We start from the raw sequence: 6,227 nt of genomic DNA, 5'->3' as shown, positions 1-6,227 counted from the left end.
TGGATTCCCTCACTTAGTTTAGGGTGGAGGTGGTGGGCCTATGGATTACTTGTGAGAAAATGATTACATGAAGTAGTTTGTGGGTGGAGGTTGATGGTCCTATGGAGTCCATGTTTCATCTAGCAATATTGGTTTAATCCCTTTTGCATTCATCCTCAAGCTATGGAATCTAGCTCGGGTTGACTAATGCAAGAAAGGCTTGGTTGCGGTGTGTCTAAGGTTGGATAGAGAGTTGAAGCCCCAATATCAGTTGTTGAGCACATATTATAAGATAAGTGTATACTTAAGCCTTTATATATTGATTGTTAAGCTTATGTTTAATGTGTTTACTTAAGCCTATTTTTTTATTAATTTAATGTGTTGTTCTAATGCTTGTGATATAATGTGGAATGTGATTCCCTACATGCTTAAGGAACGTTGATTTACTGTATATTTTCTTGGTTAAATGAATGCATCCTTATATGTGTTAATGATATGGTTTTATTTTTATTATCGTCCAAAGGGACCACTAGATCTATGCCCTCTTATGAGCTTGAAATTGGTATAATGTGCTTAAGTATAAATTGGCGGAAATAACTCTATATTATTTATTATGAAATTAGAAAAGTTGGCTTTTAAGCCTTATTCTAGCTACTCAACTTAGGAAGGATAGGATTATGTGTGTGTGGGTGTGTGTTAGTTGGACTGAAGCCCTTATAAACTCAAGAGAGATGGCACAATGCATATTATATGTGTTATGCAAATATATGCATATAGCATTGAATGGGTTGGGTCGCAGCCTCTGTGACCTAAGGAGGAATAATGAAAATAATATATATACACATACATTAGAAGCTCAGGAGGGAGAGCACATATATATATACACTTACGAAAATGTGCAGGGGATGAGCCTTAAGACACTAAGGGCCCAACCCTCAAGTCATAATATCCCATGTGTGAGAGTGTTATAAGCAAGTGTTGAGAGTAGGGGCTCAAGTGTATATGGTCATACATAGTGGGGGTTGAAGTTCATTTGATAGCGGGATAGAACATAGACTCCCTATCAGGACATATGGCCAGCAACCATGACTAAGGGTGTGTAGGAAAGGGAACCCAGGGCTATTGGATGACAAGGGAGTATTAAAACCATCCACATGCCCTAGAAGAATTACCCCAAAAGTTTCAATTGGATATTGGTTCAAATTCCGCTAAGATTTAATCATCAATGTTGATGTGGCATTGTGGGGTCTATGGCAGTCTCTCGTTGAATCTTGGTCGTTGAATTTCATAAGTGCTTCCTACCATTGAAGGAATACTGGATATTTTGAAGGGAGACTAGGACAATCCACTAGGATTTAATTCTCAAGATGACATGGCACAGTGGGGTTATTTTCCTATCGTACAGTGTAAAAGGCGAAGGACCCCATATATATTATTATAATTTGAAATTACATTTTTGTGTAGTGGAAGACTGGTGGGACGCATGGCGAGATTAGCAAGAAATGTGTCCTCAAGGTGATGTGGCCAAGTGGTCTATAACTGGGGTCAAGTGTCACTTCCGGAGTGGGGCCATGTGGAGGGTGTGACATCACCTTGGGGATAAGCGCTGATGACATCACTCCAACTCCTCTACCATGATGATTCCTTGTGGTGTCTCATGCAATGCCACAAGGATTTTATTCCCAGGGTGATGTGGCAGTGGTGGAGCCCATGCACGTGGTAGTGACAGTAGGCAAAGAAATGTGCATAGGAGGAGAGGTCCATGAGGGAGCCTAGACCTCATGTACTTGACTTGAAACAGTTCCTATTAGATTGAGGTGGTGAAATGGCAGAGTGGGTTCCAAATAATGCTGGAGGTTCTTCCCTAGAAGTTTCGATGGGGGACTTCAAGATATCACTGGGATTTTACTTCTGGGGTGAGGTGGAAATCAAGGGACCCACTTACCTCTTACGTGTGTTTAAAAGGAGTCCCTCCCTTTGTATTATAATATACATACACATGTTTCACAAACCATTGAAAGGGGAGGATGTCACCTATCATGATCTAGTTGGCAGTTTCCATGTGGAAATGACATGGCTATGACTTGGGTAGCAACGTGGGTGCCACGTGGTAGGTTAGATGACATGACAAGACCTTATAGGGTAGCCTCCAAATGTGTACAAAAGTCATACTGGAAAGGAAAAGAAGAGGCCCCATGAGTATGAAAAGGAAAATAATCCCATCTGATGTTGGTTCTGTGGGGAGGAACACTTGAGAAGGGACTATCCCCATTGGGAGCAAAATAAGGAGGACAACATCTACAAGACATAGGAACATGGATAAGTAATGCAAGATGTCGAAGAGGGGGAGGGGGAATCCCCTAAAGCTCTGTAATGTATGGATACATATATTAAAAACGAATTTCCCTGCACGTTACTTGAATGGAATTGAGACTTTAAGGTTACTAAGAATGTTGAGAAAAGTCTTAGGCTAATATATATAGATATATATATATAGATGAAGGATGTGTTGAACTTTGAGACTCATGGGGATCGAGTCAATTTTTAGGACTTCTTTATTTTAATGGTTTTGTGTTGTGGCTTTAATTTATTGACTTCATGGATTGATATCATTTTGATTATAGATTTATGCATGGCCATGATGTTATGTTCAAATTTTTATAATTATTGTTGTGATTTCCCTTTTTTAATTGGTTTCCCTCATTTTATTTTTCAAACTTGTGTTTCAACTGTCATGCTTGGTGATGGGCCCCATCAATTGTTATATTATAAGGCCCATTTTTCTATCTTCCAACCTATAATTCCATTTTTTCTCACATTAATTATCATATTTTTGGATATATTCTGCTTAATAGGGAGACTAAAGGATGTTTTTCATACTATGTGGCCTAATGTGGTTAATATGTAGGAAACGGGCATTTTTTAGTGCATTTACTATGTAGAGGCACATTAGAGACAACTACAGGAGGTGTACGAGGATTTCCCCCTACATTTTCTCACCTACCACTCAGCTTGATCCCTAAAATCACCCACCTATTATGCGAGGATCTTCTAGCAGTCATGCACTAAAGGAATTGCGAGGATCTAAGGGAGATAGATTTTATTTTTCGAATGTTCTGGAGGGAAGAAATCCTCTTTCCAAGGAGGCTACCCCTCAGTCCTTTTTGTATAAATAAACAAGCCTAAGGGCTCAATAGGATTCGAGCTTTTGGAGTAGAAAGGAGTTATTGAGATCTCAGAATCTTGATATTGTCATTTTCATTCCATGATGTATTTGAACTCTATTTTGTGTCAATGAAAACCTTATTGTTATCTTTAATCTGATTTTTCTTTGTATGGTTTAGTTCCCTTGGCTTAGGACCCAACCCATAGGCTCTAGTCTCTCTTTGTGTATTTTATTCATGCATTGCATTTTATTAGAAACATCTCTTGTTTTACTTTATAGAAATTTACTTGCAATATTTGTTGGTGCAGTTTTGGTTACCACCTCTCTTGTGTGAATTGTGGTTAAAGAATATGCATTAGCAAGCCAAAAACATGTGGTTATTTTCCTTTGCAGTTATTAGACCTTAGATTAATGCTCTTTTACATACTCTATTTTTGCATACTTAGGAGTTAAATCACATTTCTCTTTAAGCTTTCATGGATGTAAGTCAGATGCATGTTGCAAGTGATATTGTATTTTTATGCAATAAAATTCAACTCATCCTTCTTTCCACTTAGTTTCATAAAATTCAACTCATCCTTTCTGATTTAGTACATTTTGCTGCAATTTGATCATTAGTTTGGCACTCTTTCAAGTTGCAAAGAGGATTATTTATTTTATTTTCTAGTACTACTAGTGTCTTGTAGGGTTGGTACATTCATCCTACATTCCTTCTATAATCACTAGCCTCTTCCTCCTCATCTTATAGTGCCCTCAAAACTCCGCCACCGAAATTATATTTATGGGTCATTGAAGGACACCTTGTGCATTTGTTTTTATGCAGGATGGGCCTCTAAGAGGTTCTAGGCTTGGAAAAAGCTTCATACAAACTTCATATACCCTTTCCAACCTTTATATCACCTTCTCCACCCTCGGAATGCTCAAGGATCCAATTCTGTAGCAAAACAGGATAATCTTATAACAAAATAGGGCAATCCTATAGCATCATGTAGCACTGTGTAAAACCAACCAGATTTGCTCCAAAAGCTTGATTATTTTCCTGTAGGCTTGAATAATGACCCATGGGCTCTAAAACCATGATTAAGGAGTACCAAAGACTACTTTAGACCTATCCTTTCTTCATTGCAACAAAATTTTGCAATTAGGGTTAGAGGACATATTTCTAAATTTGAAGAACAATGATGACTTTCTTATGAAATGCCTAATGAACTCTATCACTAAAGCTAAGTTTCTTTGAACATAGTGATTAAGGGGTGATTTATCAATGCAAAGTAGATTAGGCCTGTTTTCTTGAATTTATGCTTTTTTTAGGGTTTCAATTACAAGCACTATTATTGCATAGGCTAATTTCCTTTTCAATGCAACTTTTCATATTCTACAATTAGACTAGTGTTTACATTCTTGCAAGTAGCATAGAGCTTACATTCTGCAAATCAATTAGTGTTTCCATTTCTGCAAGTAATATAGTTTTCTACATTCTTGCAACTAGGGTTAACATTTGTAATTAAACAAGTAGCATTCTCATTCCTTTTTACAAGTAGAATAATATTTACATTTATGAAACTAGGATAGAAATCTCTACTTATGCAATTTCTTTTCTTGAGTTAGCTTATAAAGTGGTCTATGTATGCCTTGGTCTATTCCATTGCTTGAAGATGGCATGAGTATAATTTAAAATACTATGCATATAGCATTGTCACCTCTTGTGTTTGTACAAACCCCGGCGTTGATAATTAAAGTTGGTAGCCTTGGGAGATGCAGCACTCTTGTTGCAATACTGGGACTGATCACTTTTTGGCGCTATTGCCAGGGAGGTGTCCAAGTAGGTGTTTTTTCTACTTAGAAGTTACCTTTCTTTTTCATATTTCTATTTTTTTTCATCAACATTGTTTGATTTGAAGAAATTTAAAAAAAAAGATGGTAAAAAACAAAAACACAAAATCTTTCATGTCTTGTAGGAGTAGGGGTAATCAAGGGAAAATTTTGCGAAAAACCCCCACCCCTTCAAGCAGTCAACCATCACTCTTCTTTGGTAACTTTTAACTTCCCACTTGAACGACAAAGGTGTTAGAAAATCCTCTAGGTGAGAAACATAAATTTTTTTAAGAACCCATAGGGGAGGAAGAACCTATAACACCTATCCAAAACATGGTTGAGAATAGGCAAACTAAGCTCTTCCCTATCCAAGAAACCAATGTGGAGGTCGGGATGAAAAATATATGCCCAACACTCTTCCACATTTCCATGGCCTAGCCTCTAAGGACCCTGACAGATTCATGTTTGATTTTGTTGTAGTTTGTAGGACCTATGACTATACCTTTGATGAAAAAAAATTGAATTTGTTTCTCTCCACCCTCAAGGATGTAGCCTTGCACTGGTTTATGAGACTACCTAAAGGAAACATCGCTACCTTGGCACAAATGCAGCAAGCCTTTAATGAGAAGTACAGGGATTATTGTAGATCTAAGGAGATAAAAGAGGATATCTTTAGGATGACCCTAGGTACAGATGAGTCCTTAGAAGATTGTGAGGAAAGGCTCCAATTTAACTATAGGAAGGCTAACTGTACCCTTGACCCTAAAACAATCAAGCTTGTACTCCTCCAAGGGATTAGGGATGATGTAATGGAGACCTATAATATGATGTATGGTGGATATATCTCTCAGTTGACCTATGATGACATCAAGACAATATTTAAGAATCATTCTCAGGATGTAAGGAAGAGAGGTAGGTCCAACCAAGGCTTAGTTAACTCTTCTCCCTCCACCTCCACCATCAAATAAGAGATAGGGAGTATGATATATGACTTCAAGTGTGAGATGTTGCACACCTTTTTCTTACATATAGATACTATTCAAATTAAGAGGAAGCAAGATGAAGTAGAAATGGCACTAGCTATCTTTTACCCCAAGTAAACCAAGAGGCACCCAAGAAATGAGTGCCCACTGAACACCATAGAGGTATGTTATGTTTGTGAGGGGAACCATGCAATACATAAATTTCCCTGTCTTCCAGGCTTGAAGTTTGTATATCAAGGGGCATAAAATGGCTTAAAGCATCTTTGCTTCATCAACCAAAGGAG

This window comes from Pinus tabuliformis, chromosome 4_1 (assembly GCF_031772625.1).
Source record: "Pinus tabuliformis cultivar Carrire ecotype Pingquan chromosome 4_1, CPIR1, whole genome shotgun sequence".
NCBI classification, from domain to species: Eukaryota; Viridiplantae; Streptophyta; class Pinopsida; order Pinales; family Pinaceae; genus Pinus; species Pinus tabuliformis.
The sequence above is the reverse complement of the archived record's forward strand: the minus strand, read 5'-3'. Positions refer to the sequence as shown.